Source organism: Malaclemys terrapin, chromosome 1 (assembly GCF_027887155.1).
Source record: "Malaclemys terrapin pileata isolate rMalTer1 chromosome 1, rMalTer1.hap1, whole genome shotgun sequence".
In the NCBI taxonomy this organism is placed as follows: Eukaryota; Metazoa; Chordata; order Testudines; family Emydidae; genus Malaclemys; species Malaclemys terrapin.
Window position 1 is genome coordinate 16,370,780 of NC_071505.1, and position 13,491 is coordinate 16,384,270.

At 40.4% G+C, this 13,491-nt stretch overlaps 1 protein-coding gene across 5 annotated transcripts in view; it reads right to left on the bottom strand.

Annotated features, from left to right (window-relative positions):
* The window catches only part of FAM107B (family with sequence similarity 107 member B), a 73,936-nt gene that overhangs the window by 23,842 nt on the left and 36,603 nt on the right, over positions 1–13,491 (bottom strand). The gene's annotated exons all lie outside the window — the stretch shown is intronic.

The following is a 13,491-nucleotide window of genomic DNA, read 5'->3' on the forward strand; positions in this document are numbered from 1 at the left end:
CTTCCATTGACTTCAACAGGATCAGAGACCGGCCATTGCTAAGAGATTTAGAAAATCCCACTCTAAATACTTCCTGGCTACTAATTTTTCACATAAGCAATTGCTGTAAATGCCACAGGGATGTTACACAATTTTGAAAGGGAGAGAACTGGTCCTTGCAATCAAGACAGAGTGGATGTGATCTATGAAATTGTGAATGGAAGAGGGTACTGAGTCACACCTCTCTCTCTGTAGATGTCGCTCACTCTGTGAAATCCCTGGCCTAAAACATCCTTCAGCTATTGAAGTTGCTCCATGACCCTGAAATGCAATCAGAGTAATTTTAAAGAGTGGATGCGGGGGTAGGTCTTTACTCTTTGTCAAGTTTCTGGCTTAGTACCAATCCCATTAATCCAAATAAGAGGAACTAGTTCTCCCCAGCCCCTGCAAACATTTCCACCAAAATTGCTCAAGTTCCAATCTGACACATTCAACTTTCTACTTGCAATATCAATAGTTTCCCAACCCATTTGCTTAAAGGTATTGTAACAGCACCAAGCAACAAAGGATTGCCAAACAGAAACCTAACACTTCCCTTTTAGGTCACACTCAGACACTTCATTTGACCGTGTTTTAAAATTTACTTGCAGAGTAAACTGCCTGCAGCACTGAGAAAAGGGCACATTTTCCATGAATTAAGTAAAACTTATACAAAATTGGATCTGTACATTCCAATAGACACAACCACACAAATTCTATCATGTGGCTAGTGTGTGGCCTAGTAATTAGAATGTAGGGCCAAGAGTCAAGAGAGATTCTACTCTACTATACCACAGACTTGCTTTGTGACTCTGGGCAAGTCAGTGAGCTCTATGTTTTTAGAAAGTGTCCATTAATTTTGAGTGCCTCAGTTTTTGGGTGCCTAACATGAGACACCAAGTTGGGCACCTGAAAATTGAGATAGCAAAAAATAGTGGTCACTTTTGAAAATACAGGCATCAAACCCTTTGAGCTCAACTGCCCTATTAATAAAATGGGAACACCACTCCTTTCCTTATAGGAGCAGTGAAGCCTAATTTATTAAAGTGCATTGATATCTTTGGATGAAAGCCTCTACAGAAGGCATACAAATTCATTATAACAATCTTACACTTTATTTTAGGATAAGCAGCACCTTGACTAAACTTCTGGAAGAGATACAGAACAATTTCATTATGAATATCTTGTTTTTTAAACAAGCAATATTATTACTTCTAAAAACAAATGTTCTGTTCAAAAGGCAAAACCCAAATTCTACTAAACCAGTAAATAATTTTCACTTGTATATTACATTAGAGAGAAACAGTATTGGTAGGGCTGAAAAGCAAGCTAAAAAATAGGGGTTAATAAAATAACAGTGGAAATTTAAGAAAATGGATTGACATCATCATAATGGCTGTGAAATCTCTTTTCAGTGTTGGAGGAATAAAATACCTTGGTTTTATGGCTTGAAAGCCTGAAAGTCTGGGGATGCCAATATTTTGCTTTTCATGTATTTTTATGCATTTTCTTTATTTCGGTCATTATAGCACTCTTATTCTTCTCTGATTTTTATATTTTGTCCATGACTTTTCACTCAGAAATACAGACACAACAAAAAAGGTATCCATCGAGCTGCACTAATAAATATATAAAATTAAAGAAAACTCAGCTCCTTAGAGATTAAGGTCCACATTGAAAAAACATCAATAAAAGGCCAAAAGCCTGAGGGTTTAAGCCCTTTCTAGTGCATATAGCACTGTCGTTAGCAATAACAATCATTTATCAAAAAACGGTCCTCCCCTAAAACAGCATGAGCTCTTCAAATGTCTCAAAGCACAAAAGGAAGAAAATATGTCCATTTCAGACATTGCCTCAGTGTGACTTTTTTTTTTTTTAAAACACAAGTTAGATTTTTTTAGACTGCATCAATTATTAGGAACGGCTAATTCTCCATTCCATCAAAAAAAATGTGTAGTAATCCTATAATTTTATATGAAATATTAACAAGTTTCTCCTTCGTGTTTGTTTTTTGTTCTGTATATTTTCTAGAGACAATTTCAAATACCAACTTGACTAAGCCCTCCCTACCATTCCACCACGCACCATCTAAGACCCTATCTACACAAGGGACATTTACTAACCCTTTTTAAAACTGGTCTAGTTAAAGCAATTTAAAAACTGGATACAAACACAGCAAAGATGTGGTGTTACGTGGTTTAAGGCAGCCTGACCTGAGGTTTTGAAAACCATTCAGTAAAAAGGGATCAGGCCATCAGAAGCCACACAGAACATTTTCCCAGCATTGACAGCCCTTCAGTGTTCATTACTCTTTGTGTCTTCTCCTCACCTGCAGCATTACAGTCCCACCATGTCAGTCGGAGTTGTGATTTTTTTTTTTTTTTTTTTTTTTACACAAATATACCACAAAAAGTCCTCATGTGGACATTGTTATGCCAGTATAAAGGTGCCTTATCCCATTATAGCTTATTCCCCTTCCTGTATGGGAATTGCTTTACTAGTATAGAGTACCTTTATACCAATATAACTGTGTCCACACTGTGTGGATTGTACCGCTTTAACCATACTGGTGTAAGGTGGTACAACTTTTTAGTGCAGACAAGATCAAAGTAAATTATGGCAACACTTCAGGATTAAATTGGAGTGTGCCAGAGAGAAAAACCAAAAAGATTTCTTCTAAAGAAAACTTTAGGAAGGAAACTGCTGCTTTGCTTGTCTTTTATGACAACTCATGAGTAAAGAATTCTAGCAGGCCGATTGAAATATACAATACAAAAAACTCAAATGAAAGCCATGTAAGATATATTATTTTGTATTACAATAGTGCCTAGTGTCCCAACTGAGATAGTGATTCTACTGTGTTAGGCACCATGCAGACACACACAGGAAGAGTAGTGTCCCTGCCCCAAGAACTGAATCTAAATACACACGACACACAGAGATTAAGTGACACCCTACATTACACACATTTGCAGCAAAGCTAGGAAGTGAACCTGGACTTGCTGAGTCTGAAATTTCCTTTCAAGGAATTAAGTTACTGCTGTAGACCACCACATCCTAGTATTTCTGCTATTCTACTTAGTGCATTTTGGGTGCTATATAAGGAAGTAAAGGTGGACACAGTATTTCCAGCAACTCCAACAAGTGTTTTGCATATAGGAAAATAGAGGGATCATGCCTATTAGTTTTAATGGAGAAATAACGTCTACTACTAAAACTAGCATTTTTCTGAGGATATTGAAAAATACAAATATAGAACATCCATACAAGTGCGTGTGTGAGTATGAGAGAGAGAGAGATTCCTGACCATCGTCTCCTCTCTGCCAAAGAGAATTGTTGAGATAATAGAAATGCTCAATATCTTCCCGCCACTTGCTGGATTTCTTGATTCATAAAAAAAAATTCACTCTGAAAGATTGAAAATTATCCCAAAGACCTGACTGGTTGGGGGGGCTGGGTAGTAATAGCCTATACTGTGCACAATGCAACAGCTCTCACAGAATCTTTAAAACAAAGTTTCCATTATATTAGCAATGACGATAGCATGGCAAGGATTCTTTGGGCACCGAAGAGCAGCTGGGACCAACAGCCTGAAGCCAAGCGAATGACAATCAGTTCCTCCCAACATGTTGTTATTCGTGATATATCCCACCTCTTGATTATTAAGTCTTAAACATTAAATTATTGCTAAAAAAAAAGATGGCTCATGGGATACAGAGCTTTGGACTGCTAGGTCACTGGCTCAGTGGAGACCACTGCTGTTAGCCATTCAGAACTCTACGGGACTGTGAGCATCTGTAGCAACACAATGGGTGCCCTTTTAATGTGGAATATGTGCTGATGACGGCAGAGGAAAGGTAAAATGAACTTACAGAAGGTAGGGCTAAGCCTCATATCAGTCACCACATAACTTTACATTACCTTGTTAAAACCTTCAAGAATAATCAGAATTTAGATAAGAGTGTATATTTTTTGATACATTTACCTGCCATTTGACTAACTGAAAATAACTCACGGACTTGGGTTCAAATTTTCAGAAATGCCTAGGTCCCCTGTTCAAGAGTGAGATAGTCACTTAGGGGGCCAAATATTTAAAGGTATTTAGGTGCCTAATGATGGAAATAGGCACCTTGTGGGATTTCAATAGGGTCTAGACTTCAGTAGTGTCAGAATTTCACCCCAAGTTTCTTAAATTACTTGCACCTAAGTATAACCTGCCCATGTTTTAAACAATATTTCCAGTGTGCCAGCTGCTTCCAGTGTCATACACCAGGGAACAGGAAATCATGGAAAGTATCCTTTGAATCATGTATTTCCTGTATTACTCGCCACATTGTCTACTGTACTTTTTACACCAGTGGTTCTCAACCAGTGGTACACATAGTTCTGGGGGTATGCAGGGGTCTTCCAGGGAGTACATCAACTCATCTAGATATTTGCCTAGTTTTACAACAGGTTACATAAAAAGCACTAGCGAAGTCAGTACAAACTAAAATTTCACAGATGACTTGTTTATCCTGCTTTATATACTATAGACTGAAAAGTAAGTACAACATTTATATTCCAGTTGATTTATTTTATAATTATATGGTAAAAATGAGAAAGTCAGCAATTGTTCAGTAATAGTGTGCTCTGATATAAAAATATAAAAGTGTCTGATTTTGTAGGCAAGTCGTTTTTAAGTGAGATGAAACTTGGGGGTACGCAAGACAAATTAGACTCCCGAAAGGGGTACAGCAGTCTGAAAAGATTGAGAGCCACTGTTTTACACTAATCACACGATAATAAAATGAATGCAAGTAGCATTATTATTTTCTGTCTGTAGTAATCAGTTAAAGAATCGGAAGCTACACGTTCCTGTTATCTGTTATGAACACTTTGTCAAAACAGATGGGGTACTTCCTCAGTTCAATTTTCTTGCACCAGAATGTCCTACCAAATATGGCATATGTTGCAAAGCCTCTTTCCTGATATTGCAGAAACATTATGTAAATAGGTGAAATAAGCACTCATGCAATTATACGAAGTTCCAATGTGTAGGAGGGAGAGACGGGAGAAATACACCTACATATTTAGAGGGAAGAAATATTTAAAATTAACAGGAACAGAGCAAAAGGATATGAAGTTTAAAAGCAAAGACTCTGTTCACCTGAAACCAAATGAAAAGACAAAGTATTATTTATGTTAAATTAGTACACTGTAAATGTTCTACAAGGATGCAGAATTCCTCTTTCTGTAGTAACACTGCTTTACAGCTGACTGCCCACACAGTTACAGGTCAGGCCCATGGACTTCAGAGGCACCACTACCCAGGCTGAGACCAGTAACCAGGACAGCTGTGAGATACCTGGCGCAGTGGCCAAAAGTGCATCACTGGAATGGAAAGAGCAAGTCCGCAATCACGAGAAGGCAAGACACTTATTGCACATATCTCAGCTGTAAGAATCAAAGGAGACAAAACCAACATGGAACCGAGACACACACAGACCTAAGAACCACTAAACCAACTGCAGACATCTCTAGAGTGGAATTACTGTCCCCATTAGCAGCTGGGCTTAAGCATTTCACTAGGAAACCTCCCATGTAATCATATCATGGTTAGTGGAATGCACACATTTCTTTTTAAAAAGGCCATAAAAATTGCACCACTGGAAATACAAGTGGAAACGCTGCTGTTGTTTTCAAGCCACTGCCTCAAGTAGCACATGTTAACTTTAAGCAAGTGCTTAAGTGCTGTCCTGAAGAGGACTTACATTTTCATTAAAAAATTTGAGCTCATTTGCCCGGGGCGAGGTGCGGGAAGGAATGTGAGAGAGAAAAATACATCTATTTTTTAAACCACTACAGCAGGAAATAGGTATTGCTAAGCGGAAGATAGATTTACATCTCCCATTTCAAAAAGTATTATCAGCAAAAATATTAGTTTATTGATGTAGTAGAGTATAGGGGAAGTTACAAAGCTGCTTAACATTTTGAAAAGCTGTAAGGCTTATTACTCAGTGCGATAGTTCGGGGTAATTAAATGACAGTGTTCTCTGAGTAAGATTTAGTAACCCAATAACAGAAGTCAAATAGATTAAATGCTGCATCTGTTGTTATAATTAAATTAACAAAGTACTGATGGAATCATGCATGTTTTCCTCTTGGGTACCAGACCCTGGGCGAGGATGTGCTGTAGCTACATACACATCCTGGATTATAAATAAAATATAATGAGCCAAACTCAACCCTGATGTAATGCCACTGAAGTCAACGGAATTACATTAGGGATAAATCTGGCTCAAAAGTATTCTCTATATGTTTAGTTTCTACCACACTAAATTTGACACAGATGTGGTTGTCTGAAAAACGATAGTGTCTTCACTGATCCTTCCAGAGGTCCAATTGTAACTGTTGACAAGAAATTTGAACATTCCACTTAATCACATTATAGTCAAGATTTTCAAAAGAGACTAATGATTTTGGACACCTCAATTTCTGGCTGCCTAAACTGAAACCCTTTAAGAGTCTGACTTTTAGCATGTGCCAAGCAACTGCCTTCTTAAAATCAGGCCCCTTTAATGTGGCTCAATTGGGCAAGGCACTCAAAAAAAAAAGAAAAGCACCAGTTGTATTTGTATCTTGGACATATATTCTTAAATTCAAGAAGCGTGAAATTCAGACTCTGATTACATGATCAAGATTTCTGGCACACACTTAAAATACTACAGGACGGGATCCTCAGCTAATATAAATTGGCGTAGGACCATTAAAATGAATGGATCTTCCTCAATTTACACCAGCTGAAGATCTGACCTCTGTTTTCTAATACTGTAATTCCCCATGGACTCACATATGTAAAGATAAGCACATACGTAAGTGCTTGGAGGACTGGGGACTCTAGTTAGCATGTGCTGCAGTAGCACGATGTCACACAGGTGTATCTTCCTTTTTTAAAAAAAATGCACCCACAGCCGCCCCACCCCTTTGCCCATATGGATCCATCTGTTGAATTTTTTAAAAGTCATAAAAACGTTTCTGTTATAGCTATTGCCTATGTGACTGCTACAGATAAATTTGCACAACTAATGTCTACTGCAATCCCCAGAAGGTTTTGGGTAGAAATGTTTCATGCTTGGTCTCCATCCAAATGGGAAAAAAATTAACAAAAACACCCCAAAACTGTTATTCAGCCTTTTCAGGATTAGGAGACTGTGTGGGAAAACCCCAGCTTGTCCTAACTGCCGGGTATTGTGCTTTTAATGATGACAACTAAAAGCTGTTGAATCCTTGTGTAACACTGACAGACCCTGGTCATCGGAGGGTGGGAGAGAACCTAAGACCTCTGGAGCTTAGTGCATAAGCCTCTACTGCAGGGGTAGGCAACCTATGGCACGCATGCCAAAGGCGGCACGCGAGCTGATTTTCAGTGGCACTCACACTGCCTGCGTCCTGGCCACCGGTCTGGGGGGGGGCTCTGCATTTTAATTTAATTTTAAATGAAGCTTCTTAAACATTTTAAAAACCTTATTTACTTTACATACAACAATAGTTTAGTTATATATTATAGACTTATAGAAAGAGACCTTCCAAAAATGTTAAATGTATTACTGGCACGCGAAACCTTAAATTAGAGTGAATAAATGAAGACTCGGCACAGCACTTCTGAAAGATTGCCGACCCCTGCTCTACTGCATGAGCTAAAAGCCAACTGGCTCTTAGTGAAGGCTGTAGAGCAGACCCATTCATCTCTAAGTAGTCCAGGTGCCACTAGATGCGACAGAGCACAACACCCAGGAGGTGTGTGGGTTACAATGGCACATGAACAGTGCTTAACTCAGAGCTGTGCCATTGCTAAATTTGCAGGAGATGAGGGGCAGGAACTTTCTTCTTTAGAGAACTAGAGTTAAACAGGATACAAAAAAACCTCCAACTGATATGTATTCTCAGTGGATATTGTTTAAGTTTAAAATTTTTTATGGGATACCCAGATGAAAATACAGAGGCCACGAGAAACTTGCAAAGTTTCCTTCCACAGAGTTCCTCTCAAATCAGCCTCTTCAAGGGAAGGTGTTGGGGAGCTGACAGAGGAAGCAGGATGTGCATTCTCCCAAATCCACCACATCCCAGAATACAGAGGTAAGGGGACACTCAGTTCCCATGCAGGGTCATTCCCTCCACGCTGATGTTCCAGTCAAATCTACTCCCCGCAGAGAGTAGGGCTCTTTCCTGGCCTTTAAATGATCTTACCAGAGTCCTCTTGCAACTGCACAGTTGCAGTCACTGATGAGACCGGCAGGAATTAATGCGACTTCAAGACGCAGTAACTCCCACTCAGATTTCCCACCAGAAATCCATGGGTACAGAAGAGGAAGACACCACAGACAGCAGCTAGTTCCCCTGCTCCATCATTTCCTTCCTCCAGCTCTACCTCCAAAATTTCAGGAAGCACAGATCCAGAGGGGAAGCACTCATGGGATAAAGGCCTTGGCTACTCTTGGCAATTCACAGTGAATGTAGTCGCGGCGCCAGGGGAGTAGTTTGCAGCGCTGCGAGCGAGCGTGCAGCGCTGCAGGCGCGGATTACACTGTCGCTTTACAGAGCTGCGCTGGGGGCGAGGGGGGGACGTTTTCACACCCCCGAGCGCAGCAAGTTGCAGCGCTGTACAGCGCCAGTGTAGCCAAGGCCCTAGAGAGGCAGGACATGATGCTGCAAAGGCAGCACTCTCCCACAGCCCCGGGCCATTGGATCAACCAGCCCACAGTGCTATGGAGTGGACTATCTGGGCCACGTTAAGTGTGTGAAACACATACTCACACTTATCTAGATTCTTAATGGTATAGAACATATTTCTTGTATTTTTCCATATATGCAATTATGCAAACAAATCACCCAACTCAACATGTATGGGTCCCAGTTTATCCTGATAACTGAACTTTTGATCGGATTTTACTGTTTTCGAGGCAAAGTTATTTTGCGGAATTTTCCCTTTTTCAATTATGGAAAAACTTCTCTTCCCCCAACCACTTTATTGCTTATTGTTGTGCTCTGACATTTTAATTTAATCTCATAATAACTCTCTCAATCTATCCTGGATTAAAGAGATGCCTTATTCCTTACTGGTAGCAATTATAAATACATATCTGGTTTCTCTCCCTTTTTCCAACACTGTATGAAAATTAATGTAATTTGTTAAGAAAATTTCGAGCTACAGCAAATGACACACTAAGAAATAACCATTTTAATAAGGTATAAATCCATTATTGTAACTCTCATATTAAGTGTAATAGAATTAAATTCTATTATTAGTCTGTATGCGCCAATCATCGCTTTTAATTAAGGAAATTAAAATGGTTTAGCTCTGAGATGCAAAATAGTTGTTTTGAAAAATAAAAGTCAAGTCTTCTGGGAACCTCTTTGTTCTCTGTACTAAAACTCCTCAGTAACCATGTCCCTCAGTACGAGAAAAATACTCCGTACTGGTTGGTTTAGCCTAATTATTTTATTCCTTTATGAACCACTGACATGTAAAATATTTCCCATGATAAACAGGGGTTTCTTTCCGTGAACCATATTAGAGATGCTGAAGTGATTATGGTGAGAGAGTTTATAGGCTGGCAGTTTTCCAGTTAGTTTCCAGATAGTTTAGGGTTAAAGTTCACTGAGAATTTGTTCCCACAGCTGCTAGCCCATGAGTCAATGAGCTTCCTGGTCTCCATTGGCATTCTTTGCAAGACAGTAGCACTGCCACTTATCACCTCTCCTCTTTAGAAAGGAATCACTGACTCCAACCAGCCTAACAGGGCAGCGGAGATCATGAAATCGAGGTGAATTGGGAGTTTTCCACTTGCAGAATGAGAGTGCCCAAGAGTGCTGCTATGACAACTAGTTCTTCCCCAACTGATGAAAGAGAGTGATGGTGGCATGTCCTTATGTTAGTTAGAGAAGTCTTAAAAAGGGGCCATTGCTGTCATTTCACTGGTGAGCTCTTTCCTGGGTGACTGGTTAGCTAAGTAGATGTGTCCGCCATGTTCCTCTGTTTCCGTACAGCCTGATAGGAAAGCTGAGACTTAGAGCTGGAGTAACTACTAGTTTGTTGAGGCCTCAAGCAGGAGAAGAGTGAAGCCTAAAAAAAATAATTTACCGAACACTTCCCAAAAATTTACCCCATACTAACAGCAGTGGAGGGAGGAGATTGGGGTAGACCGCCCTGGATGGGGAATGCTGGAACTGGGTGGGTGAGGGAGGATGGACCTTAGCAGATGTGATCTGAGCCACGGAGTTGAATTGCTGAGTGGGGTCGGTGCTTTTCCGCGCTAGCATCCCCCCAGAAGCTGGACCCTTTTCTCCGGCCGATGCCTGGGACTGAGCCAGTCCAGCCCAGACCAGACTCAGGCATGACTAGGAGACAGCAGGGGAGTTCAAGCTGTTGGGTGGGGCCTCCACAGGCTGCGCAGTAAAAGAGGCCTCACAGCAGCACCACCAGTCACCAGGCAACCAGCGTCCCCTCCCCAGAATCAGCACCTCCAGCTCCTCAGCATCCTCCCTTCCCATGGGTAGTGTGTGGGGAGCCCTGCAGAGGCAGTGCCGACCTTGCCAGCCAGCAGCAGCCTGAGTTCCTCCGTCACTGCCGTTCCCTATGGGCAGGGGAAGGAGACCCGCCAGCTCAGTACCACGTTGCTTCTGAGGCCACAGCAACAGAACTACCAGCCAGGGGACAAAATTTTACCAAATGCAGTGGGGGTGGGGGTAGGGGGACTTTGACCCTCTCCACCCCACCTGTTGTGGCGCCCTTGCATGTAACTCACACTCACTCAGTGTGATACACATCCCCCTCAAGTGGTGGCTGGGCAGAGGATAAGCCTGCTACAGCCCTAGCTCAGAGAGGTGGGTCCTTTAGCTTAGGCAGCAGACTGCACTTTTAGAGACAGGAGATCCCAGATTCAATCTCTGGGTCAACCGCCCACGCAGAGGTTCAGTGTTACAATCACAAAAGAAGATGGGTTGCATATATTCAAGCTAATAGGATCAGAGTTGTAGGAAAGTTCAGTTGCTTGAGTTCACCTCTCAGACAGCAGATCATATGTTAGTGTCTACTTCAGAATGGATTTTCACAGACAAACATTCCTGATGGATATGGCCAAGTTCTGCAAGTGTGAGAAGCCTGGACAACCATGGATGTACAGTACTGAACAGAGACTATAGAGGCATGTTCCATGTATACAACTTTTCTAGTTTTAACTATATTTCTTTGCCAGTTAACTACAGAGTCGCAACTCTGCCCATTTACAAAAACATCTAATGCTAATTGAGGGGGGGGGAAATCTAGGGATTTGGGACATTGTACTGTGTACACCCAGGTATAATTATTGTATGCATCCTTTACTCACATTGCTCCGCATCACAGAGTTGGACATCATGTCCTTCTAGTCAGAAGCTTTTCCAGGCAGAGTTGTAAAATCCAAGTCTCGTCAGCCATTGGTGTTGGAACCACACGCTGGAAAAAAGTGCCTGTGGATATCTTATTTGTGCCCAGACTTCCTATTGAGCAAAATAACAAGAAAGGGCTTGCCCTTCTTCAGGTTATTTGCTTCAGGACTGAGTCCCTCAAGGTATTCCAGGCCAGAAAGCAAAGTATTCAACCACAAAAGTTACTTTTCTCATCCAAATACAGCTAGTGTACAGGTAAAATTCCCCGCTTCACCTCAGGTGTGATTATTTTCCCACATTTCTCTAATTCCGCCAACCAATAAATGCATGGTCATGCCCAGATTGCCTCCCCCCAAAGAAAAAGTTAAAAAATAATTTTGCTAGCTATACGCATTTAGGTTAAAAAATGAAGGGAAGTGAGTACAAATTTTTAACATGGTGACAATCATTTTCCATATTGGTTTAGACGCTTATTGTCCACGTTCTGAGTAAATCAAAATCCATAGAAAGATGAAAATTGTGGGCCAGATCTTCAGATGGCATAAGTCAGTGTAACTGCATAGCGGCAGTCAAAGCAGCTAAGTTGCCAAATATCTGATGAAAACAATCAGGAAAAAGTTGGCATATGTTTATGAATAAGTCAAATATCTGTTTGATAGCCTCATTTCTGGAGAAGAACTTACATTAAGGTGCATAATGAAAATGATAGAATACACTTAAAAACACAGTCATAGTGTGCCATTGGCTTAAAAATAAAGCGGTAAGGCATCAGAGTCTACTAGTGACCTACACTATTTAAAACCATTATGATAGCCAAAGCAAGGTAGGAGGAAATTCTAATGCAATTACAGCTACCATAAACAATATACTGGGAATTAGCAGGAAAGCTGGCTCTAAAGTAATTGCTTGGTATTATTAATAGCACCACAGCGTTGGTAGTATAACTCGGACGAGCTACTGTTCTAATTTTCACTGAAAGGCGCATCTTTAAGCTATTGCTTTGTAGGAATGTAAAATGAGTGTACAAAATGGCACAAGACAATGCAAGTTACATTTGGCAAAGCAATATTACTTTAAGGATGTTTTATGACTAACCACTAACGTGTCATTTTTGTTAGAAAGAAGCACAAAATAGAGCTGTCAATAAAACGAAGAAGACTATGTCTTCAGAATAGCAGCAAGTGAATTGTATAGTGGAGATACGCACTGCAAAGTTTGCCCATGCTATCAGACTACAATATCTACAGATAATTCAAATGACCTGCATTATACTGATACCAGGTTTGCTGGACACTCATCTGCCAGTTGTCTTGCTGGATAGCACTGAACAGCAGATCTCTAATTCCCAAATAGTGACATTTCCCCTCATGTTTCAACATTATGTTAAACCATTTTATTTGGTCCATGAAATGTAAAAGAAAAATTCCCAATACAATACCCCATTTCAACTGAAATAGTTAAGCAAAAAAATTTGATAAATTCAATTTATTTGAAGAAGAAGAAAAAACTACACATACGGACTACAAATTATTTCAAAAACAATGATTTGTCAGATCTGTGCTTTTACACGTAATGCACATATGAAACAAATGCTATGTAGAAGACAAGCTCAACCTTTCCCCCCAAAATCCATCATAGGAACAAAACGTCCAATAAGGAAAGCAGGAAGACAGACAGAAATGACCATACTGTATAAGACCAGAGTTCTATCTTGTTCAGTATCCTATCTCAACCAGTGGCCGGCACCAGGTGCTTAAGAGGAAGGTGCAAGAAACTCTATAGTTTACAGTGTTGACACCCCCCCCCCCACTTGGTAAGGCAACTCCCATCTTTTCATGTACTGTGTATATATATATCCGCCTACCGTATTTTCCACTCCATGCATCTGATGAAGTGGGTTTTAGCCCACGCAAGCTTATGCCCAAATAAATTTGTTAATCTCTAAGGTGCCACAAGTACTCCTCATTGTTTTTGAAAGATTAGAGAGAGTATATATTTATATTTAGATTGTTTCTGTTTACTTTGTGCACTGATAACTCAGAATACAGTCAATTTCACTGTTTT